This window comes from Podarcis pityusensis (assembly GCF_964106645.2).
Source record: "Podarcis pityusensis genome assembly, chromosome: 13".
NCBI classification, from domain to species: Eukaryota; Metazoa; Chordata; class Lepidosauria; order Squamata; family Lacertidae; genus Podarcis; species Podarcis pityusensis.
Window position 1 is genome coordinate 2,537,360 of NC_138038.1, and position 26,472 is coordinate 2,563,831.

The following is a 26,472-nucleotide window of genomic DNA, read 5'->3' on the forward strand; positions in this document are numbered from 1 at the left end:
AGTTTTGTATCTTCTCCACTGCACCCTCTGAAAAATTTCACAAATTTTATCAAGTGCCTTGTGTTTCCCCAGTATTCTTCGTCTCCCATTTGCTCCAAATTTTGAAATCTGGCAACCACCTTGGGGGATGTGGAACCCTCCCTGGGAAATTTTGCTAGTCTCGTTACAGATGTTTCCCCTCAGATTTCTTCACGTGTTTCACCTGAGGGGGGACTTCACTTTCCTGTTTGCCTCCTTATTCCTCGAGGCGAAATTTCCGTGGTGATCCTCCGAACGCTCTGGCAGATTCCCACTGTTAAATGGCTGCGCCAGGGATTGAGGAGCATTTGATGAGTGCAATCACAGGAGATTGGACAGGCTGCCTTTGCTTTGTTCAGCTCCGTTGCCACTGAGCCAATGGACAGGAATTACTTACTCATCATGATTGCCTCAAGTTACCCATGCGAAACTAAGCCAATATGTTTGGAAACATCCTTTGAGCTTTCCTTTAAAAAGAGAAAGTGAATGCCAATGCTCAGCCTGGACAATTAATAAGTGCTTAGCTCCATCTAACAATGTCTGGTCCAGATTCAAGGAGAGAGGAAAAACAATTCTTGTCAAACTTGACTCTTTTTTTAAAAATACTGGCTTTTTCAGCTGCCGGTTCTCCCTCAGATTCCATTGCAATAGCTTGTCCTATTTTAAATTTGTAATGAAGGGGGGAAAGCCCTGAATTTCTAAAGCTGGTAATCATGTTCCTTCCCTGGGCAAAACACAGCTTGTTTTTATCATCAGTAACCTGTACTACACAAGAGCGCTGACACTTGCATTTCAGGATAGATTAGGAATTGCTAGCCAAATTTACATAACATTAAAATCAATGTCTAGATATACAAAATAAAATGAATATACTATCCTGGTTCTTCAGCATAGGCTTGCTTAAAATTCATTTTACCTTTCTTTTTAAAAAATGTTTAAGGCGCTCTTTCTTTTTTCTGCTGTAGATTTCAGGAGAGAGATTTGATGGGTGAGAAGAGAGGGAGACAACCCACACAACCTATTTGCCCATCAGCCTCTGAAGTTTTGACAATACACACCAAGCCTACAAGGAAGTTTGAGAATGGGAAGGCAGCACACAGGCCCCGATTCCCATCATTCCTTGCAACTTCAGGGTGTCGCACGCTGGTCCAAACCCCATTTTCCTGTATGTTCCTCTGGTTTACATGGTTCAGAAGGGAGGGGAGAGTGGAATCTAAAAGTGTGCTCATACCTGGGTAGAGCAGCCCCCTTGCCCAGCTTGGGGGGAGGGGGGATGTGAAAGCTGAGAGCCAGTGTGGATCAGAGGGATGGATAGTTGGAAAGCTGGTGCTGTGTAGTGGCCAAGTAGAGCCTGGTTATGCCGGAGGCATGACATTGAAGGAAACCACGTGTAAAACCAGGATCCCACTGCTGAGAGTTTGCGCCTCCTTTTACAGTGTTGGGAACAAGGATCTGTGCCAGATGACATGTGGCACCTCTACAAGAACAAAGGTGACTGCCATGACTGTGGCAACAACTGTGGAATCTCCCTGCTGAGTACTGCGAGGAAAGCCTTCGCCCGTGCAGTTCTTGGCAGATTACAGTCATCAGCTGACAGGGTCTATCCTGAGTCACAATGCGGCTTTTGAAATCAGAGGTCAACAGTCGACATGATTTTCCCACTGTGCCAGCTGCAGAAGAGATGCCGAGAGCAGAGGTGCCACTTGTACATTGCCTTTACAGACCTGACAAAGGCCTTTGACCGAGTTAGCCAAAAAGGACTCTTCACACTGCTAAATAAGACAGGATGGCCACCTAAGCTCCACACGATTATGGTGGACATGAGTGACACTGTCTAGTATGACGGCTCCTCCTTGGACATAAAGAGCAGTGCAAAACAGGGCTGTGTTCTCACCCCAGTTCTCTTGGGGCAGATTCTTCTCCCTAGTGCTCAGCTGAAGACGGTGTGTACATCCATTCAAGGAGCGACTAGAGTCTATTCAACTTGGCACATCTCCATGCCAAGACAAAAGTGTAGCGGAACCTTATCCAAAAGCTGGTGTTTGCAGATGATGTGGCCTTGACAGTGCAATTCGAGGAAGCTCTCAAGAGACTCACTTACCATTTTGCCCAAGCCTGCAGGGAGTTTGGTGTTGCCATCAACCTGACAAAGACCGGCATCTTGGATCAGGACGTCGCCAGCACTCCATGCATCAGCATTGGGGACCACATGCTAGAGGGAGTAGACAATGTTGTCTATCTCAATTCCACCATAACCAGCAACCTCTCCACCGATGCCGAGTGAGACAAGCGTATTGGCAAGGCAGCTAAGGCAATGGCCCACCTCTCCAAAAGTGTATGGGAGAACGTGATGCCCATCATGGCACAGGCGTCCTGAGGCAGGCTGGCAGCAGCCATAGTGCTGGTGTGCCTGCATGGAGTGGAGGGGCTGCGTAGGAGGCAGCCGATTCAGATCCAAGGAGCATGCTCCGTGGAGGCCAGAGGTGCTCTGCCTGCGGATTCTGCTCCCTGAGACAGGTGACTCACCTGGCCTCCTGGCTGGCTCAGCCCCCACTCCACTCCATCTGCTCCCCCTCTCCCTCCCCCTTCCTTTTTAGAACACAAAAGGAAGATAAAAATAGTGGCATGTTTGGGTAAGAGTTTCCTTGAGAAAATTGTCAGATCCTGACAGAGATTATTAAAATGTTGGCTTCCTCTCTTTACACAGTTGCTCTAGGGCTGAGGTTAGTAGCGAGGGCTCCTGGGGAAACCACAGAATACTTGGCATCCTTGATTCGAGGTGGTGAGATAAACATGACTAGCAGCTAAGAAGCTGTAGCTTCCAACTAAATGAATTGGTTCTCTCCCTATCAGGCCCACACATCTGATCCGTCCAGCCTAATTCAGCCCACCAGCCTTGTATTTGTGGCTGGCCAGGGATTTGAGAAACCAAAGGCCCCCATAATGGGAGAGAAGGGCGGGGGGGGGGGGAAGGAAGGAGATGTTCAAGGCAGGAGTGTCCAAAAGAGCAAGAATTCCTGCCTTGCACCTCATGGCATGACTTGAAATTTCAAACTTATTTCAGCTCACACACCCGCTTTCCTTTTCACACTAGCTTACGCACAGGAAAATGAAGTCGGAGAAACAGGGAAAACAGTTACTATTCGCCATTCTTGAGATGAATAATATTTTTCACTGAATTAGCTGTGGTCTGTCAAGAGCTATTTGTCAGCACAGCGTAGCATGAGAAGGCAACCTCACTGCGTTGCTTTGGCAGGAGTTTAAGTCCAGCCGCGCACTTGTTCCATGTGGCGCATCCAGTCGGCCTCTAAAGAGTTTTTCTCTCATATAAATTACATAGAACTAAGCTTGAATTATATAAACCAATTATAGTGTAATGGGGCAGTTGTAGTAAACATTTCTTTTCCTGACACTTACTCACTGCAGTCTAATAGCCCCAGTGCCCCATTAATCATCCTTCCTGTGGTTAATTTCCCCTTTACAGCACCGTTTCCATCTTAAATTTATCCTACCTAAGGCAGAGCCTAGTGAGAGAGGAGGACCAGAGGTACTCAGTATGGGCATCATATGAGAACACTCCCAGCCTACCAAGAGCCAACATATATATATATATATATGTGTGTGTGTGTGTGTGTGTGTGTGTGTGTGTGTGTGTGTGTATGTATGTAACAAAAGGCCTGTTGGATATGCTTGGAATAAACTGAATAAACTGAGTCACTAATTCACTGAATTAATTTGAAAATCACTGAATTACACCTGAAAGTAGTTCCTATAATTTCCAGGTGAACTGAACGCGAAGTGTTCCCTTCATGGTGAAATTTATTTTCAGTGTTAAAATGTATATAGAATTGAATTTAAAATTGCCCAATTTTAATTCAACAATTTGCATACATAGAAGTTTCATTGCACTTAACTCTGTGTTTGATTGTGGTCATTGCATTTATTGTTTTTTACCTATATGGAAAATGCTGCTGCTGTTTAAAGCTTAAGGATCACAATTGATGGGAACTTAGTTCGTTTTTGGAGAAGGGAACTGGAATTAACTCCTTTTTAAAATGAACTTTCCAAGCAGTGGAGATGTATATTGGCTCACGTCACTTGGGCTTTGATAAGAGGCAATAGCCACGTTTTTACAATTGTCTATTTAGAATCCCTTTTGCACTGCTTAAGGACGCGGGTGGCGCTGTGGGTTAAACCACAGAGCCTAGGGCTTGCTGTTCGGAAGGCAGTTCGAATCCCCACAACGAGGTGAGCTCCCGTTGTTTGAGCGCGCAACCCCAGAGTCGTCCATAACTGGACCTAACGGTCAGGGGTACCTTTACCTTTACCTTGCGCTGCTTAACAAAAGCTTCTACTCAGTAGAATTTTTTTTTTTAAATAAAGACAGGTTCCCAGGAAGTGATACGAGATGACAGAAGCTGTTAACATAAAGTCCATTGGGAAACCTCATGTGTGAACTTGCCATCCCCACATCCCTTTAAATATGCCTCCTTGACAGGGGCGGGGTGTGTGTGCGTTTTGCGAGTAATAAACAGGTGCTGTCCTTGAATGTGCTTGAATACTTGTGTAAAACCCAAGAATGTATATCCAAATGAGACTGAAGCAAAGCTTTCTTTCATTGTAAGAAACAGAGATTTGGGGTGGTGTTGTAGCATTAATTATTAATCGCCTAGCCCATTCATAACTCTATTAATTTAAATTTGTATTGGAATTTTATTTATAACATAACACCCCCCCACCCCAATACACAAATCCACCCTCATTAAACGTGAACATAACATACATAACATACAGTGAGCATAACATATAACAATACAAACAACCAAATAAAAGACTTCCTTTACCCTGTATCTGGCCTCCATTCATAACTCTAATGCTAAAAGGCCTCTATTGCTACAAGATATAATAGGTACCAGAAATTCCTCTTCCAGGTCCAAAGGTGCAAGTAGTGGAATATGGCTTTATTCTGTGAAGGAGCTTTGACCCAAAGCCAGGAATGGAATTTCCACGCCTCCAGGATTGCACCAGAAGGCTACAGAAATTCCCTTCAGGGCTGTGGTCCAAATTAAAATTTGCATCCCTGGGAGCACTGGGACTTAGCAGGAGCTCAGATTGTCATATTTTCTGCCTAAGCTTGACTCTTAAATGCACTTAGTTCTCTCAAATTTATATGAAATGAGGGTATTTGGGGATGAGGATATAGTTTCTGTCCCTTTGTAGAAATGTCTGGTTCTGCTACCTTAAATGGGATTTTCTGCCCAGCTAAAGGAAATTTGCCAGAGTAGTAAGATAATATGACTTCTATCCAATATGTAAAACAATAGAATGGGAAGAACCAGAGATCTGTTCAAGAAAATTAGAAATATGAAAGGAACATTTCATACAAAGATTACCATAATAAAGGACAAAAGTGGTAAGGACCTAACAGAAGCAGAAGACATCAAGAAGAGGTGGCAAGAATACACAGAGGAATTATACCAGAAAGATATGGATATCTCGTACACCCCAGGTAGTGTGGTTGCTGACCTTGAGCCAGACATCCTGGAGAGTGAAGTCAAATGGGCCTGAGAAAGCACTGCTAATAACAAGGCCAGTGGAAGTGATGGTATTCCAGCTGAACTATTTAAAATTTTAAAAGATGATGCTGTTAAGGTGCTACACTCAATATGCCAGCAAGTTTGGAAAACTCAGCAGTGGCCAGAGGATTGGAGAAGATCAGTCTACATTCCAATCCCAAAGAAAGGCAGTGCCAAAGAATGCTCCAACTACCGCACAATTGCACTCATTTCACACGCTAGCACGGTTATGCTTAAAATTCTACAAGGATGGCTCAAGCAGTATGTGGACCGAGAACTCCCAGAAGTGCAAGCTGGATTTCGAAGGGGCAGAGGAACCAGAGACCAAATTGCAAACATGTGCTTGATTATGGAGAAAGCTAGAGAGTTCCAGAAAGACATCTACTTCTGCTTCATTGACTATGAAAAGCATTTGACTGTGTCGACCACAGCAAACTATGGCAAGTTCTTAAAGAAATGGGAGTATCTGATCACCTCATCTGTCTGCTGAGAAATCTCTATGTGGGACAAGAAGCTACAGTTAGAACTGGATATGAAACAACTGGTTGGTTCAAAATTGGGAAAGGAGTACGACAAGGCTGTATGTTGTCTGCCTGTTTATTTAACTTATATGCAGAATTCATCATGCAAAAGGCTAGATTGAATGAATCCCAAACCGGAATTAAGATTGCCGGAAGAAATATCAACCTCCTGACACAACCTTGATGGCAGAAAGTGAGGAGGAATTAAAGAACCTCTTAATGAGGGTGAAAGAGAGTGCAAAATATGGCCTGAAGCTCAACATCAAAAAAACGAAGATCATGGCCACTGGTTCCATCACCTCCTGGCAAATAGAAGGGGAAGAAATGGAGGCAGTGAGAGATTTTACTTTCTTGGGCTCCATGATCACTGCAGATGGTGACAGCAGCCACGAAATTAAAAGCTGCCTGATTCTTGGGAGAAAAGCAATGACAAACCTAGAGAGCATCTTAAAAAGCAGAGACATCACCTTGCCAACAAAGGAACGTATAGTTAAGGCCATGGTTTCCCCAGTAGTGATGTATGGAAGTGAGAGCTGGACCATAAAGAAGGCTGATCGCCGAAGAATTGATGCTTTTGAATTATTGTGCTGGAGGAAACTCTTGAGTGTCCCATGGACTGCAAGAAGATCAAACCTCTCCATTCTTAAGGAAATCAGCCCTGAGTGCTCACTGGAAGGACAGATCGTGAAGCTGAGGCTCCAATACTTTGGCCACCTCATGAGAAGAGAAGACTCCCTGGAAAAGACCCTGATGTTGGGAAAGATGGAGGGCCCAAGGAGAAGGGGACGACAGAGGACGAGATGGTTGGATAGTGTTCTCGAAGCTACCAGCATGAGTTTGACCAAACTGCGGGGGGAAGTGGAAGACAGAAGTGCCTGGCGTGCTCTGGTCCAGGGGGTCACGAAGAGTCGGACACAACAAAGCGACTAAACAACAACAATGGCGCATCTCTCAGGTGATCTTTTGAGTATGAGAAGCTAAGTCCAACTATTAAGAATCTGACTTCCCAGTTTAACTCTCCAGACATTGATAAAATTCTATCATTTACTAAATCCAGGAATTATGGGTGCCTTGCACCCACATGCCCTGGCACCCAAAAACTCATAACAGTACTTTTGTTGTTGTTGTTTAGTCGTTTAGTCGTGTCCGACTCTTCGTGACCCCATGGACCAAGGCATGCCAGGCACTTTAGGAGCTTCCAAATTTATGAATTTGAGGATTGTTGCAATAGATGCCTGCATCCATGTCACATTAATTGGGTGAGATTTTGGAGCTAGCTCAGTTGGAAGAGCACGAGTCTCTTAAGTGGATGAACCAGATAAAAATGCTAATGATTTGGTTTTTGAGCAGAGGTTGGATGGCCATCTGCCATGGATTGTTGTACCCGGGGCAGATGAAGGTGTCTGGTTATGCTGCTGCAGATGCACCAGGGCATTTCTTCTCTTTGCACTCCTCCCAATGGTCATTCCTCCTCTGGTCACTGGATACAGGACCTGATTGTCTATCTCCAGGCACTGCAGTCATTTGCAAGGGATTCCCACACGGCGAGGTTCATGTGGCCAGCCTTCATGTCCCATTTGCAGACATCTTTGGAGCATAGAGTTGGTCTGCCAACTGGCCTGGCACCCAAATCCTACACCTGTTAGAGCACATCCTCCCCATAGATCCTGCCATCTTCCATTCTGTGGACATGACCAAGTCAGCACAGACATCGCTGAGACAAGCGTGTGAACATGCTGGGGATGTGGGTTTGGGAGAGCACATCTTTGCTGGAGACTCTGTGACATTAAGGGATAAAGTCCAAAAGAACTGCTTCTCACAGGCCGTTGAAAGTGATAGTTAAGGTAGAACTCCAGAGTGGATGAATTCAATTTTGGTTGTAGACAAGCCTAGCCAAGACCAGACAATAATTTGTTTAGCCCCAAGAGACAATTTAAAAAAGAACATGTTCAGTTGCCTACCATACAAGAAAGTACCAGTAAGCTAGCAGAAGTGTTTACCATCATTGATGCCAGTAGTGGATTCTGGCATATTCAGCTTGATGATGGAAATTCCAGGCTAAGTACATTTAATATGTCTTTCTGCAGGTACCAGTTTACAAGGATGCCATTAGGTCTCCAGCTCCCAAGTTCTATGACCCCAAGGTCTGTGACCCCACAGACATCTGAGGGCATTGGTGGGGGTGACAGGCTACACAGATGATATCCCGATGTGGGTGGAAGACCAAAGAGGAATGAGAGACTGAAGCAAGTTCTACGCAGGCGCCACAAGACAAACCTACACCAAGTGAAGGGCAGATTTGCCGCGTTTGAAATAAAATATCTAGGACACATCTTAACTGCTTAGTAAAGTTTGTTCCTTCTAATCCAGCCTCTGTGGCTAATTCATAATCTTGTGAATACCGAATAATCAGCTTCCAAAAATGTTTTACTTGTTGCTTATAAAACATGCTGTTTTTTAAAATTTCCATTAACGTTTATTTATTTTCATTTTTTATACCAATTGATTGTCGAAAACCCCTCAAAGTACTAATAATGTGTTTTTAGATGTTTTCCAATAATAAGATACACACACACACATCACATAAATAAAACGTATTGGGAGGGGGAGGGGGAATGATCACATAAAATAGTTGGAAACCTCAAAAGTTACTGCTTGCACTATTGTCAAATGCACGAGTTAAACGCCCCCCCCCAAGCTACCAAAAAGTGGGCAGAAAAGCCCCCCCCCCAGGCATTTCCCCCCAATGGGGATCTTCTTCAACTGCAGGACCACTAAAAAGCCCCAAGATCTTATGTCCTTTGCCTTTAACAGCTGCATGACAGCAGCAACAACAAAAAATTCCCCCTGTAATGGGGAAAATGTCACATGTGCATACCTTTTTACATTTTATTTTTTAAAAAATATTTATGATTTTTATTTATATACATTACAACAATAATTTTGCCAATTTTTAACATTTTAAATTTGGGCTCCCTTCCCCCTCTTTCTGTGGTTCCTTAAATTTATTTTCATCTTTTCCTGCATACTCCAAATTGTTTTAACTTATTCTTTTATTTGTCTATTTGAATATATGTCTCACTTTTTAAAAAAAAACTGCAGGTTTTTACAATAATTCTGCCAGTGTCTTAATCTGTTTACAATTTGTTTGAAAATACTCAATAAATCACTTCCGCTCCTTTCTAAAGAGTTTGTAATCTTGATTTCTTATTCTTCCGGTAAGTTTCGCCATTTCTGCATACACCGTTAGTTTCTGTATCCAATCTTCTTTTGTCAGGGCCTCTTCATCATTCCACTTTTGGGCAAATAACATTCTTGCGGCTGTAGTAGAGTACATAAACAAATTTCTATACTGTTTGGGTAGTTCTAATCCTATAATTCCCAAGAGAAAGGTTTCTGAGTTTTTTAATACATAAATGGTATCTTAAACATCTTATTCAATTCATTATATATCATTTCCCAGCAAGCTTTAACCTGATTATAAGACCACCACATTTCCACCACTTACTTGACTTTGATTTATACATTTTTGCCAATCCACTAGGTGTTAGGTACCATCTATATAGCATTTTCATATAATTTTCTCTTAAATCATAACATGCTAACATGCTTCCACAATCGTTCCCATGCTTCCATTTCTATATTACGCCCAACATCATACATTTTTAATTTAAACAGGGCTGAAATCCTGCTCCCCTTAGCCCTTTGAGGAGGGGAAGGGAGGAGATAAAGGAGATGCCTCACCTCCCACCCAGCTGGGCGGGGCTCCTGGCAGTGCTGTGCGCACTCAGGTGGTAGCAGCCTCATTCAGCTTATAGTTCAGTCGTGTGCAATGTAAGTTTTATGTTGTGTCTTATTTTTAAATTAAAATATAAGTATGCTCTTTCAGTTATGCAAAAGAGAGAAAGCATTGTCTTTAGGCGTTGTGTATTTATCCAATACATCTTTTTTATATTGTATTGTATTTATTATTATTACTACTACTATTACATACCCAACCTTTTCCCCAGAACTGAGTTTCAAAGCGGCTTACAAAAACCAATATGAACATAGAAGCTAAAAAAGATATAAAATATAATAATTAAAAAGTAATTAAACTATAATGGAATTAAAACAATGGAAAAATCACGTTAATACCCCTTTCCTTAAAAGGAGTAAGTTTCCAAAAGCCTGCTGGAACACAACAGTCTTCACCTGGCAGCAGAAGGACAAGAAGGATGGAGGCAAGCTAAGGTAGGTTAAACTAACCCCTTTCCAGCCCCAGGAGGAGCGTGGAGAGCCTTCGCACAACACACCGACGCACTGCAACCCACACATTTAACGTTTCGTGACACACAGTTTGGAAAGCTCTGAGGTAGGGAGTCCCAAAGAAAAGAGTAAACCAACAGCACAGCAAACAGAGCCTCTCTGCCCTTACAGACGCGAGACGGACAACCATATCAGCAAGACTGTGTTATTGCTTGTCTGCACCCAGTTAAACATGTAGACGTTACTTATACAAGAAGCAGCATACATGTGCTTGGCCAGAACCTCTCTTCAATCCACCTGACAGGTGAGAGAATAGGTGCCAACTATCCAAGGCTGACAGATCACTGCCCTTTCTGGGCCCAGAGCCCAGCACCCCAGGGCCCACAGGGTTATCTTGACTACCATGGTGGCACTTGCAAACTTTCCAGAGCAGTCTCACCTTTGGTTCAACACACCACATCAAAGAGAGCCATAGTGCCACTCTATTCTGCTTTGGTTAGAGCCCATCTAGAGTCCAGAGACCAGTTATTGGGCACCACTGTTTAAGAAGGATATTGATAAGCTGGAAGGTGTGCGGAAGAGGATGGCCAAGATGATCAAGGATCTGGAAGCCAAGACTGATGAGGAACAGTTGGGGGAGCTGGGAATGTTTAACTGAGAGAAACAGTATAATAGCCATCTTCCAACATCTTCAGACAGTTTTCATACTTTTTTGGCAGGTGTGGATGCTTCCTCTTGGAACTGGCATCTTCCTTACAGCAGGCTGCCCATTCTGGGATTGGCACCAGTGTGGTCCGTCCCTGCTCACCTGCTTGGAGCATTTAATCTACTTCACCACGGATGAACAGGAGCTGCTCAAAGAAGAGAGAAACTAGTCTCTCTAGTATGATGGACTCAAGGGCATCCTGATCAAATTTGCAGATGACACCAAACTGGGAGGGGTGGCTAACACCCCAGAGGACAGGATCACACTTCAAAACCACCTTGACAGATTAGAGAACTGGGCCAAAACAAACAAGATGAATTTTAACAGGGAGAAATGTAAAGTATTGCACTTGGGCAAAAAAAGTGAGAGGCACAAATACAAGATGGGGGACACCTGGCTTGAGAGCAGTACATGTGAAAAGGATCTAGGAGTCTTGGTTGACCACAAACTTGACATGAGCCAACAGTGTGACGCAGCAGCTAAAAAAGCCAATGCAATTCTGGGCCTCATCAATAGGAGTATAGCATCTAGATCAAGGGAAGTAATAGTGCCACTGTATTCTGCTCTGGTCAGACCTCACCTGGAGTACTGTGTCCAGTTCTGGGCACCACAGTTCAAGAAGGACACTGACAAACTGGAACGTGTCCAGAGGAGGGCAACCAAAATGGTCAAAGGCCTGGAAACGATGCCTTATGAGGAACGGCTAAGGGAGCTGGGCATGTTTAGCCTGGAGAAGAGGAGGTTAAGGGGTGATATGATAGCCATGTTCAAATATATAAAAGGATGTCACATAGAGGAGGGAGAAAGGTTGTTTTCTGCTGCTCCAGAGAAGCGGACACGGAGCAATGGATCCAAACTACAAGAAAGAAGATTCCACCTAAACATTAGGAAGAACTTCCTGACAGTAAGAGCTGTTCGACAGTGGAATTTGCTGCCAAGGAGTGTGGTGGAGTCTCCTTCTTTGGAGGTCTTTAAGCAGAGGCTTGACAACCATATGTCAGGAGTGCTCTGATGGTGTTTCCTGCTTGGCAGGGGGTTGGACTCGATGGCCCTTGTGGTCTCTTCCAACTCTATGATTCTATGATTCTATGATTCTAGTCTGCTGGCCTGGTCATCCTGCCCGAATGACCTTACACTTGCTGCCATGTGGATGCAGTTGGTCCATCCACTTCCACAGCTTCCCAGCAGGTGCACCAGCCCGAACCCCCAGCAACCTACATGGAGGCTTCCTGCGCCTCCCGATGCTCCCTAAGTGTCTGGGGGAAAGTGCTCCAGACGGAAACCCAAGTGCCGTTTCCCACGGCGCAGAACTCCTGCGTGGAAAGCAGCACGTAGGTTTCGGTCTTAAGCGCATTTACTCAAATCCAACCCGGTTGCGCTCCATGAGATTTTACTTCTGAGTAACACAGTGTAACTGTACTGAAGACCAGAGGTCCTTTCCAAGCAAGGATCGCTGTGATAAGGGGTGCAAGATGGGGAGGGAGGGCGAGAAACGCCGTCTTTTCCGTGTGGCGCCACTGACCCTTTGGAACTCCCTGCCTCTAGACAGCGAGAGGGCGCCTCCCGCCTCCTCTTTTCTGAGCTGCTCCAGACATTCTCCGGCAGGGAAGCCTCCCCGGTTGCTCGCAAGGTCTGCAGGTGTTTTCACTTTGTTTTCGTCTGCTCTGTCAGGGTTCTCAACTCTCCGCATGTTTTAAATCATGCTGTAAATGTTTTAGCTCTGGTTTTTCTAAAAAAACACACCAAATAAAATGGAAGCCCCTGGGAGGTTTCCCCCTGCCAGCAAGCGGTACCTAACTGTGCGGTGGCCCCGCCGCCTGAACCCCACGGGCCGCCCCACTTTCCGCGCGTTTTCTTCTGGGGCGCTTGGCGCGCGGAGAGCGCCCGTCCAACCAGGCGGCGCACCTGGCGCTCGGCGGGGCGGGCGGGCGAGGGGCAGCCCGTGGGCGCCTCCCCCTCGCCGGCCAGGTTGCCTCTGCCAGGTGCGCCCCTCCCGGCCCGCCGCGCGGGGGGGGGGGTCCTCGTCAGCTGACGGGCCGGGCGAGCGCGGCGCGCTTTCTGCGCGGCCGGCGAGGGAGCAGGTTGGGCGCTGCCGGGCGCCGCCGCCGCCGCGATGCTGCCTTGGCGGGCGGAAGTGGGCTGGGGCGCCGACGGAGCCGAGCTGCCTGCGGGCGCGCTGCTGCTGCCGCCGCCGCCGCTGCCACACCGAGAGCTCGGCCCCGCCAGCCGCCGACATCCCGCCGCGCCCGGAGCAGGTACCGTCTCGCCCCGCGGCCGCCTTCCCGGCTCGCACTCTTCCCTCTCTCTCCCCCCCCCCCTCTCTCTTTCCCCCTTCTGTCCGTCGCGGCAGCAAACTTTTTCAGGAGAGGAAAGTTCTGCTCGGGCAAAGCAGCGCCAACTCCGCCCGGGAGCGAGGGGCGGCCCTTCCTCGGGCTGCCCGGCGGAAAGAGCGCGCGCGGAGCGCCTGAGCCCGCGGGCAAAGTGCGCGCGATCCTGGCTGTCGAGTTCAAGGAAAGCAGCCGGCAACTTTGTGCGGAGCCTTCCGCGCCTCTAAACTTCAGGACCTGCCTGCCAAGTTTGTTTTTCTGGTCTGGGAGGTGATTAGATCTGTCTGTCTAACGATCGATCCATTCAGAGTCCATGGATTCGATTGTGATCTGCCCGAAGGAGACAAGGTTTTGCTCCCCTTCTCTCCCCCTCCCCGACCCCCGGTTTCTGAAAGTGGTTCGGGGTGGAGAAATAAACGACAAGCAAAGCTCCGAGGCAGCGCCAAGCTGCGCGTGGCAGGCTGGGGAGACAACTCGGGGGCTTTGAATGTTGGTAGTGGAATGCTCTTTTATGAATAAATGTGGTGTTACAAGAATTTCATGATGATGATTATTGGCAACCCCTCCTAAAAAAGTGGGGAGGAAGAACCCAATGTAATTTCTATTAATTTTCATAAAGATGTAAAAAAGAGAAAAAAGTGCCATAGATGTTCACTGAAAGATCCAAAGGGGGACTCGTGATGATTGACATCCCCTCCAGGTTTGCAGATGGGACCCCCACTAGCCCCATGGAGCAGAGGGAACATCAGGCTTGTGACACTCCCAAGGCTGACAAATTCACCATAGCATGAGCTTGCATCTACTTTATCAGATGTAACTGAGGCTGTGGAAGTTTATCCCACCAGTAAAAAAAGTTTCCTTATGTGGCCCAGCACAACACCCAGAGAGTAAGACTATGTTAACTGGAATCTAAATGTATACTCTTTAAAGGAATCTTTAAATTTATGTGTTGAAGTTAAAGTACAGTAGTTGTAAAAGTAATCCAAGACTTAGAAGACACAGCAGACAAGTTTGGCAGTTGTCAGAAAACTAGGTTAGATATGTAAGTTTTATTCAGGAGATAGCAGACATTTTCTTATCATTCATGATTAACGTACCGGAGGGGGGATTACACTTTGGATCTTCTAGATTGCACTTTAAATTTTATTACAGTTCAAGGAATGAAGTCATGTTTGCATGCCCCTGAATATCTTTGAAAGGTAAATAGATTCTCTAATATCATTGGGAAAACAAGCATTTTTAAAGAGGTTTCCAGAAAGTTTATACCTTATTGTTGCTATATTAACCACTTGCAAATAAATGCTCATTGCTATAGAGTCTGTGACACTTATATGGCCATGTGTGGGCTATGAAATTAGCATTCTTAAAATTGTTTTAAGTCCATGAACTGAACCAAAAATGGTTCAGAAGGTCATTTTCTAAAAGTAGCCTTACTGTAGAAATAGTTTCCATAGAAAGTTCTATGCAATAGATCTTTTCTGATAAGTTTACATGTAGAAATGAAGAGGAAGAATGAAGAAATTTACTGCACTTGCCATCAAGATGGCTGCTGATATGCTGTTGCCGTTACTTCCATGGACAAACATTAGAAAAGCAACAGGAGTGGAAAAAACTGTACATTTAGACCACACTTACTATGGAGTAAACCTCATTAAAACGCTAAAACTTAACAAGTAAATCAGCATAGGATTGCACCAAAAAAATTAGCACAAGATCAAGCCTTGCCAAACAAGCATTTTACTAGGCAAGATTTTAGAAAGTTCATATCCTAGATTTCTCCAATTATCCCAATTTCTTAATGTTTATAAGGCTAAGTTTTTCTCCCAGTCCATGAACAGGAAACTTTTGATCTATACAATTTAATTCATTGATGTACTGTGTGGTGTTGTTTTTTTAAAAAAGAATCATATGCACACCTACTTTGGAGCACGTTTAACTGAACTCAGTAAGAGCATCCAGGGGTGTGCATCAGGTTGAGCTGAATATCTGAGGTACTGAAAACAGCTGCATTAATTTTAAATCAATGGATTGTAGACATTAATTAGGGTGCTTAAGAGCACTGGATTGTATGCACCACTGGAACATTTTTTAAAGCACGTTTCTTCAGTTTGATGTGCTTAACTATCTCCTTGAAATGAACTGGAAGTAAGGCTGCAGTAGTTGGTCGTGAATGGGATTTACATCGGATGAAGTGAGATCAGCCTGTGGGATACCTTTAAAATACACAAAAAGTGTTGATCAGAAGGTTTAGGAATAAGGTTTTGCAATGCTTTCAGTTTTGGTCTTTGAGCTACACTATTACTTAAGTTTCTTCTTTTTGAACAAATATGATACCTTATGCAAAGGACTGAACCCAGGTTGAAGGGAGGGACTGATTTGATTTTCTCAGTTGTTCCTACAAGGCAAGTAAATTTGTTTCATTTCATTCCTCGTAATTATTTGACAATAACTAAATAAATAAACAAACAAACAAACGGAAAAGCTAGCCAGTCATCAACAGGAAATAAGAGGTCTCAGGACACTTTGTTTCGTATTGAGTTAAGCTTCTTCTTGCAGCTCATAAACACTTTGCAGCTCCTCAGACTTTTCAGACCGGGCGTCTGTGTCCAAAAGGGAAATATGCTTGTTTTGGATCAAGGTAGGCAAAAAAGTTTATTTTAAGCTGATATAGGCTGTAAATATACAATCCATTTTTGAGGACCAGGTACTGGATCCTTCCCTTTCAAAATAGTGTGCATTAATATTATACACATGTAATAATAGAGTTCCGGAAATTTATTTAAGAGGTTGCAATCTGAAATAAGTGGTGAAGGGCATGCTGGCAGATATTTCTGTCTTCTTTGTAGACAGTGAACTCATATTTATATCTATTTCTAGTTATATAATTGAAAATATACCAAATAGATTACCAGCTCAAAATAGTTTACATTTAATATGAGCTAGATAATAACTTGCAGTGATGATGTAACGTTGGTTATTTTAATACAAAACTAAGTTCTCCAGATATTTCAAACTGAACCTTGACATTTCAAGATTCAATTTATATTGCTAAGGTTTTGAATTAGTTGCAAACTCTGAAAATTAGAAGCATCACACTACAGTTCTTCTTGGGAATGCACAATGCCATATGCCATACAGGGCATTTTTCCCTATTTGTAGGTTCAGAGATTGCTGCATCAAAATTATCTGTTGCTGTTGTACCAGTATAAATGAACTTCTAATTGGTACAATTAAACATTTTTAGATCTGTCAATTGATTAAATAATGTTCAGTTGATTGATTAGCCTTTAACGTATTACTTTTAAGCAGCAGTTACATATTACTGAAACCTCAAAATAGGTACTTTTTTTTTTAAAGAAGAAAATATGAGAATTTAGAATTTAGTAAAAGCTACTATTCATTTTTGGTGGAAAATATCTTTAATATTTTCATTTTCATTCAACAAGAAAAAAAAGAAAGTGTGCCCTTAAATCTGGTTGATAAATCTACCAATTTAAATGTGCTAAGGTGTGCAACCCTAAACAATTATTAGAAGTGCAAATTCACACCAGGATGACCAGTTGGAACATATCAGCTTCACTCTGATAAGTGCAGCTCTGTTTGTTGGAGGCTCTCACAAAAAGGTTGCCCGAGATTTATTGGGGTGTTTGCCAGAGAGCACTATTTTTAAGAAGAAAAAGAAAGAAAAAGAAACCCCCACAGCAAATAAAGTTTTGAATCAGAGGCAACTTTCCACCCACACCCAGCAAATGTGTTTAGAAATGGGGAGTTAATTTATTATTGCATGCACTGAAGTTGTAGTGGGGATAAGGATATAATTGAGCACTTGCCACATATTATTGGACTACCCTTGAATGTTTCAGCATGTGCTTGATGTACCCACCATAAATTGCAGTGCTGTGCATCAACATGGGCAGGGCCAAATCAAGTAAATCTACAAAAATACTTCACAAACTGAGGTTCTGCCTCCCCCCCCCCCCAATAAATCCTGGCTTCGGCCATGTACATCAACCCCTCCCCTTTCATTAAAATTTGGTGTGGGGGATTGTTGTTGCTTTTAAAAAAGTTGAAATAGTTTGTAGGCCAGCAGAAACGGTTTTGAAATTTGTGGCGATAGGAGAATTAGATTTGTAATGTTTGAAAGCAGGCTATTTTAAGGAAATAAACAGAAGCTTCAGACTCAGCTATATCTGCAGATATATTTTGGTGGACATAAGCTATTTACAGTTGTAGTCTAGAGCAGAAATGGCCAACTTTAGTTGCAATCCTATATACACTTCCTGGGAGTAAGTTCAATTGAATTAAGTGTGTTTTACTTATGAGTAGGCATGCATAGGCTTGCACGCTTCATCAGCAGGGGTGGACCTTTACAGTTCTGTTTATGTTAGTAAGTGGAATAAAAGCTATTTATTTTCCTCTGCAGATATTTAATTTATTTTTTATATTGGTATCCAGCCCTTAATACAAAGAGCTTAGAATAGCATTTTAGCCTTGCAGCAACCTGGGTGTGTGTGGCCCAAGGTTGCGGAGCCATGCTGGGTCATGGCAAAGGTCCATCATTTTGTTTCCAATGGTTTGGCAAATTTATCTGAGATGTAGGAAGGCAGACACATCCTTCCCACACATATGGCGCCTGGGGGTAGGTTTACTGCTTCTGAACCTGGAAGGTCATTTGACTGTTTTAGTTAATAGCCAGCAAGCGATGGCTGGGTGGGGATTTGAATCTTGAGTTTCCCACACCCATATCTACCACTCTATTCACTACAGAATTTGAAATTGTATGCTTACATCCTAAGCAAAAAGGCTTGGGTCCCCATATTTTGCAAAGCCAATCATTGTAAGTATAGGTTACAAGATATTGCCATACCTTTGTTTACATTTAGAATAATTTCATATTGGTAAAGGGCAGGAAATCCAAGCTAAAATTTAATTCCCAGATAGTACTAAGCAGGACGTGGTTCAACATTTGTTATGACCAAGTTAGCAGCTACAGTTTGCAATCACATTTCAACCTTACTCTTTGCAGACTTGCAGAGCAGTCCTAGGGAGATCAGGTGGCAGGATGGGACGCGTTCCATGTCAGGGGAACCACCACTTCCTAAGGCCTTCCAGGCTCACAGCAGCCACAAAGGAAGACAGATGAGGAATGGCTTTCCCCCTAGCCTCTCCCCCCTTTTCTTGCAGTATCTTTCTTTTTAAAATGTTCTCTCCCACCAATTCCAATGGGAGAGAAAATATCCACATCAGCTTCAGGGATGGCATAGTTGCCTCCCCAAGGAACAAGGGAAGACCCATTGCCCTGGCTGTCCCACTGTTGGCTCTCCACAGGTAGTAAAGGCAAAAGGGGAATATTTGTGGAGGGATCCAAAGCTTCCCCCAAGATGCTTCAGAATGCCTTTACCACCTGCAGGTTACCACCATTAGGAAAGCCACAGCAGTGGGCCTTTTCAATCATGATCAAAGTAGGACCTCCAAAGCAGATTGATCTCTGCCCACGGAGAGGGAGGTTCATCTAGAGCTCCTCCCAGGACCTAAGAAAAGAAGATTTAGGGGATGAACTAGATACGTGACTGTGTGTGCACACTCACAAGTCCCAGGGTTGATCTTTTCAAACACTAATGATGTGGAAGTTTGCAAATAAAAGCATGAATCTCATTAGAGACAGGTAAACCCTGCTGCAAAACCTGTTTAACAGATTGTCAGCGCAATGGCTAGGAGTAAAGCTAATTACATGAGGCAAGTAGTCCTGTGGCTTGTGTGGCCCACCTGTTCAAGGCACATGTGCATTATGTTCTAAAAGGAAACAGGTATTTCTAGAACATTTTCATACAGAACAGATTGTAACCCAAATCTGCCTTAGCCAGGCCATGCATGGATTGGGTGATGATATGTATTCAAATGATGAGCCTTGGCTGGCCACCCATTCAGTTCAACGAGTGCTGAGCCAATAAGATCTTTTGGGGCACAGCCAGCTAAAAGGAAACCAGACCAAAGTACAGGAGAGTGATAGGAATAGTCTTTTTTTATCGCATGTATACAAGTGCCACGAAAATTATGTTGTGTGACTGGCTTGGTCAAGTGGATCCAGGCTGCCCTGGATATTATGTAGAAGCATTGGCTGTGAAACGGATGGTGCTTTCAGAGGATCCCCTTCAAAAGAGCTTCCCTTCTGTGTTTATGGAAGACTTGTCAAGAGGTCTACAAATGTTAGCAGCTTGCTCACTCAGTGTGCTACTCTTTCCTTCATCTAAAAAGTGTGTGTGTGTGTGTCTATTTATATGGAAAGAGGTGCACAAGAGTGTCATTTCCAGAAAGGCAGGGCACAGGACAAAATAGTCTTTTTGAAATTTCCTCTTTAGTTGCCTGAAGGAAACTCTGACTGGCCAGTTGACCAGGTGAGTAGCTGTCTACAAAAGGCCTCTCTGGTCCAGCATCCGTCCCTCACAGCAGCCAAACACATGGCTTTGGGAAGCCCATAAACTGGCATATGGCACCTGCTGTCAAATAAAAGCGTATTGCATGAATATGTGTTGCTGGCTCTGTAGGATTTTACTGAGACAACCTTAGGGCTCAGGACGATAGTTTGCCCCTTTCCTCCTTTATTTTTTGCTGTGTTGTCCTCCACACTGGATATATCAGTTCAGAAACATATAGCTCCCATAAGCACATATCTTGGACTTCTTGACTCACTATTTGGGAATCACATGATATAACCACTTTTTACACATGACCTCCAAAGTCAATCAGCTACACTATTTTCACTAGGCTACCTATCTATAACTTGCTTACCTGGGGCATTTGTGGCAACACCAGCAGCCCAGAGAGAAAGGAAGCCATTTATTGGAAGGCTTCTGTTGGTCACCTGGAGGAAATCCTTAAGTGCCACAGGTGGCCAGGCAAGAGCTGCTCTTTGTGACACTGGCGTCAGCACAGACCCTGTGAAACGGCCTCCGGAAGGGGTGCTTTGCAGAATCAGCTGCTGGACTGAGGTTGCTGCTTGCATTGTTCAAAACATCTGACAGCTAAAGCGATCCAGGAGGAATGCAAGCAAAAGTTTAAGTAGATTAATGTAAGCAGGGGGAGGGGGAAATAAAAAAAAGTAGTTTTTCTTTCTCTTCCCTTATCAACAGCGAATCCCTTCTCCGTGGAGAAGGGGGGAAAGTTGCAAATTGAAACAGTGAAAAGGACTGTCCGTGTAACGCCAGGTCAGCAGCAACTGCATTAATCATTTTAATCTGCCCCATTGAAATTAATGGGATGTCACTCGTTTAAAACCGGAGTCAGCAGACACACAAGGGCTGTCAGATACTCAAGTAAGCAAACTGGAACAAGCTGAGCAGGTGAACAATATGTTGATTGGAGGCATTTTCGGAATCCTTTTGCCTATCTATATGAGGTGCGAAAATGTGTCCAGCATTTCAAGTCTATGGAATCCTTTGTCACTTGAAATGCCTTGAACAGTCCAAGAAAAATTAGGAAGCAATGTCAGAATTAATGAATACAGCTCCTAAAACATCTTGGAACTGAACAAAACAAATAGACAGAAGACTCTTGTCCTCATCTCAGTATTTTATTCTTTAAGTCTTGAGTTATTATACAAGTTCCGTAAACTATTGAGTGTCTTCTTCCCATTCCACACCATCCTATTCATTTGTGAGCCAAATACTCCTATTTTGTGTCTTGGAGCTATGGTAAAGAGCACGCTGGAGCCTCTTCTCCTTTTTATTTTGTATTGGCATGTTCAATAAATAGGGAGCATTGGCCAATGTTAGTCATCCTCAGAGCGGAGCTACTGAAACAAAGGCTTATTTGAGTATGACTTAGTTGGGATACCAGCCATAGCATTCAATATCCCTTAGTATTTTGTACAAGGTGACCAAATGGAAAGCAGCACAGAGGTCCTGTACCAATTTATGTTACTGAAAAGAGGATTTTGGCCAATGCATCGTCACACAGGGAAGAGAAAAGCGGCCTCTGCCCAAACCCCATCTCCAGTTCTTCAAGACGCCAAGATCCCTGTCCTGTCCTCTCTTGCTTCTGGTCAGCTGGTTTTGTATGATGCTGCCTTTACTACTTGGGTTAAAATGAAGCAGAATATGTCCATAATAATATACCTTGCTGACCTCTGCAATCCCAGGGCTGCAGTCCCATTCAGATTTAGGCCCATTCATTTCTGTGGGGTTGTTGTGCCTGACTTGCCGCAGGGTCTGTACCTCTGACTCTTAGGTATTTTTGTATCATTTGTGTTAAAAAATGAAGCTTCCCCCCCACCCCCTTTACAGAATTTCAAATACAGAGAAGTGAAAGCAAGGAAGGAGAGGTTTAAAATTATTACGAAGAGAATAGTTACCTTCTTTTATCACATATATTGATATAAATTGGCCTGACAAGAAGAAAGTGTTCTTAATAAACAATCTATTGGTTATTCTTGCTAGAATTGAAGTGCTGTGATAACGGATGACTACAAAAAATATAATTATACTGCATTTTCTATAAATTATTTTGTGTGTGTGTTCCCAATTAATTTCTTCTTTATTTTAGTATTTTGTTTTTTTTAAAAGCCAGGCATATAAATGCTTCAGGTTTGTGGCCTATTCCTGTATGGTTTGCTTGGAAGTACCTTTGGTGGCACGTAGAGGATTGTGGCTTTAGTTGCATGTTGTTTGCCAGGCTGTGTGTGCAAAGGGACAGGGGCCACTCTCACCTGGTGTGCAGGTCCCTGAGGTGGAAGACATGTAACCAACAGCAAATTCCTATAAGTAGCTATGGTAGAAACAATGACTAAACATTTTTTTCTATAGAAAAGTTACATATAGATGTGCCAACAGAGAAAAGGAGGAAATGAATTGGTCTTAACGAATTATAACTTTGTTTCTTACACATCTTGATAGTCCTGGGGGATGGGGAACAAGCTTAATGGAAATGAGAGAAAGCCTTTATGTTTCGCAGGTTTTGTTTCTAGAAATGGACCTTTTCGTTAGTTATTATTTGTGGTCTGCTGGAAAGGAAATTAAAAATAGAATTAAAATGGTTCTAAAGTAGAATCTTACATAGGAATTGAGAGGTCTACTTTATTAAATCCCCATAATAAAGTTAATTATGAGCTGGTGGTGGAGATATGGAACACTTTTAATTAAAGCCTGTTTGCAATTTTGGACAAGGATATCCAATACATTCATCCAGAATAAACTACATTTTCAGTTCAAGGAAAACTATGTGTGCGCTTTTTATGTAAGAGTTTAAAAAGTGCTGTTGGATCAGGCCATGGGCGCACCGAGTCCTCCAGGCCAAGGTTCTGGAGAAGTCTGCAGCCAGGGATGAAGGCAGCCGTCCAGCTCTGAGTTTGGTCCTAGCTGTGATATTCAAGGTTTCCTGCCTCTGAAGGTGGAAGTTCGATTTCTCAAGTATAGCTAATCGCCACTGATAGACCTAGTTCCCAATAAAAAAGTGTCTAATTCTTCTTTAAAGCCATTCAAGCTAATGAGAACCCCCCCCCCCAATCTCCTGACAGTGAATTCCACATGCTTCTTTTTGTTTCGTTTCTTTGGGTGATCAGTGTTGATCATTTTGGTTTCCCCTTTCTAGGTCTGTGATGCTCTTTTTTGAGATGGGGCAACCAGATGAGAGCACACACACACCTGCTAGCCTTGACTGTTTCATAACAGTCTAATAAAAGGAAATTAAAGATCACTCAGAAAAATAAGGGAAATGAAAAGCAGGAAGTTAGGTAAATTTACATTCCTGGGTAGAGGGGAGATTTAGGTGCAAGTTTTTTTCCTCTCTAACTAACTTTGAGATTTTTCTTATAGAAAGTTTGGTAGGCTACCATTCCGTGAGAGATGGCATTAGCGTGGCCTGGTAGTCAACCATACATTGATGGTAGACAGATACCATACCATAGATATTCCATAGATTCCCCCTCAACACTTAATGCACGAGTGAATTTTGCTCCAGAGTCCACCTTCTTCACTTACTTTAATCAAATATGAACCCTCTGTGTAGTCGAAGGCTTCATAAAATACCAAGCACAAAGACAGCAATGGGGGGGTGGGGTGACCATTAGCTTTGCAGAAGTTTACTTTACTTACTGAATTCCTAATAATGTCAGCATTTGGTGGGCTGGGAGAAAGCCAGTCTTGTCTGGATGGACATACTTGAAAGTTATCCATTTCAGTAAATAGCTTGTAGTCTTACCTTGTAACAAGATATCTTTCTACCTTAGAATGATTGTTGTTGTTGTTGTTGTTGTTGTTGTTGTTGTTATTCTGCCGTTCATCCGGAGATCACAGGGCAGTTAAAGATCTAACTCCCTTTCTGGAGATTCTCCATAGTTCAGGCAGGGGAGCACCTAAGCACACCATGCAAGCTTCCTCTCCCCTGTGTTCCCCAAGGGTCCAGGGAAGACGTGGGGCAGGAGGAAGGTTGCTGCTGATTTCAGGCATGTGGTTTTCTGACATGTTATAACCATTGGATGTGCCTAAATTTTTGTATTAGCACTATTACAAAACTGTGATACTTGTAACAAAAATCCATAAAGAAACCTTGGAGGGAGGAGCACAGAGTAGTAAAACCATCAGAGCCTAGGGATTTATTCATAGAATCCCACAATGGTAGAGTTGGAAGGGACCGCTTGGGTCATCTAGTCCAACCCCCTGCAGTGCAGGAATCTCAGCTAAAGCATCCCTGACAGATAGCCATCCAACCTCTGCTTAAAAACCTCCAAGGAAGGAGAGGCCCCCGCCTCTCGAGTCAGTCTGTTCCACTGTCACAATAAATTATTCTGCTGTCACTCATATCAAACACATTGTCGTTTTCAAGCACTGAAGAATTGACTTCAGATAATCCAAGATATACTATTTTAATGTTTTGGATGTATCATATAGAGACTCATAATACTTAGTGAATATCTGAGTAGTAGAATACACTTTGCTGCCATCAGAGCTTTGAATATATGGTGTTTTAGATATTTTTAAGTCCCGTGATTTCAAAGAGAAAGCACTTGCCCCATGGAAATCAACGGGACTTTTAAAAATAGCACTTGTCCCTGAGCAGAATGTACTTCCCCCATCAAATACGGTTTATTCCCCACTGATTGCTAGCCTGAAATAACTTGCATGGAGATGTTGATGCAAATTTTGGAGCACAAGTCAAGCTTGGTTACTTTTGTCAAACAACTGTGTGATAAGAGTTTTTATCAATTGGTTGGAAGAGAATGGAAATGGTGATGGGGCAGGAAGACATTGCAGAAATTAGAGCTACAGAAGCAGTTTCCCATAATAGCAGGATAGCCAGCAGCCCTACATTTAGCCCTAAAATACACCCAGCCACTTTGGTCTATGGAACTGTCAGCTTTACCTATGGCATATAAAGTTTGCTCCACATGTACAAGGAACCAGCCTTTTACTGTGGCAACACCTGGGACTCCTCCTTAGGCCAGCATATGCAGACATGATATTTTATTTAAGAACCAACTCTGTCGATTTTGTCTATATTTTGACAACTTCATTATGTCTCCTTGTTCTTAAAGTCTGTAGATTTTATCAGTACAGTGGTACCTCGGGTTACATACGCTTCAGGTTACAGACGCTTCAGGTTACAGACTCTGCTAACCCAGAAATAGTACCACGGGTTAAGAACTTTGCTTTGTGAGAACAGAAATCGTGCTCCGGCGGCACGGCAGCAGCAGGAGGCCCCATTAGCTAAAGTGGTGCTTCAGGTTAAGAACAGTTTCAGGTTAAGAACGGACCTCCAGAATGAATTAAGTACTTAACCCAAGGTACCACTGTATTTTTAATGAATATTTCATACTATTTTACATAAACTGCTTAGAGGGTGTTTTTTCTTTCTTTTATTTGTTGTTTATAAATCTTGTGTAAAATTAGGAAGTCACGTCTGCTGAGGCTCAGACCCGAAGAGTCTGCATATTCCTCATGGCAGAGCCTGGTGAGTGGAGCAGAGTGACAGCTCAAAGCTGAGAGCAAAAGCCAACCAGAAAGTCACCTGCCTATGATTCCGGCTCCCCCAAGAAGAAGGCTTGGACCCTGATGGTGCAGGCATGAGCTCAAAGTGCGCTAAGCTCTGTAGGGGCACCTGCCCAGGCACCATCCTCAACACACACACACACACACACACCCCGTTCCTGACCTTTGTGCATTCAGTGCGAAGATCTGAAGGGAAATTCCATGTGCATTCAGCTGAACATGCTCAGAGGCCTCCCAGCCACCAGGAACCCTGGTAGTACAAGCTGAGCATTCTGAGGGTCTGGCATCAAACCTTCGCCCTAAATGCACAAATTTCAGGAGTGAAGGAGACCACATCCGTTGCATAGCTTGTGCCACCAGCTGCCCAGCCATGAGGCGCTTGCAGGCAGCAAGGCTTCTCCACACCAGTTGCTGGAAACCTCAGGAGGGGTCCTGTTCTGCTCCCTGGTTTCCCACTGGCACGGGGTGGGAGACTGTGAGAACAGGATGCTGGATGGGCCTGATCCTGCAGATGGCCATCCAGCCTCTGCTTAAAAACCTCCAAGGAAGAAGAGTCCCCCACCTCCTGAGGGAGTCCGTTCCCCTGTCAAATAGCACGATAAATTTTTCTGCTGTCCCTCTGTCATTCTTCTGAAGCACCATGTCTACCTTGAGCAGGTGACTGATGGGCGCTCTTTTTCCTTTCCTTCTCGCTGCCCTCCTCACAGCTGCTGCCACTCGCCGCCGCCTCTTCCTGGGACGCAAAGCTCCTCACAGCCCAGGGCCTGGGATGGAAATGGCACAACAGGCCTCTCGATCTCAGCCAAGCTGCGTGCAGAGCATTTCAGCCCCGAGGCTGGGCTGGGCAGCCAACATGCAGAAGCATCTTTTTCCCATTCAATTTGTGTGCGCCCTGGAACTTCAGGTTAAAATGCTGAAATCTGGCAACCCTGAAATGAAACAAAATGGCTAACGGACACATTTCCTTTATTATTTATTTATTTCAGAAAATTTATATGCCGCTTGATTGTAAAAAGATAAAACGATAGAATCAAGGAAATAGAAAACAATTATTTTAAATCATACGAAATGCTAAAATGCTGAAACATCAAAATT

General features: G+C 43.7%; 1 protein-coding gene across 2 annotated transcripts in view; it reads left to right on the plus strand.

Moving 5' to 3' along the window:
- The first annotated feature begins 13,271 nt into the window (after positions 1-13,271).
- IKZF1 (IKAROS family zinc finger 1) overlaps positions 13,272-26,472 on the plus strand; it is a 71,526-nt gene continuing 58,325 nt past the window's right edge. The window contains exon 1 of one of the 2 annotated variants that reach the window (XM_080976837.1): positions 13,272-13,324. The gene's annotated coding sequence lies outside the window, so the exon portion shown is untranslated. Of the gene's footprint in view, positions 13,325-14,292; positions 14,312-26,472 lie in introns of those variants that run through there. The other variant, XM_080976838.1, reaches the window with a different exon arrangement.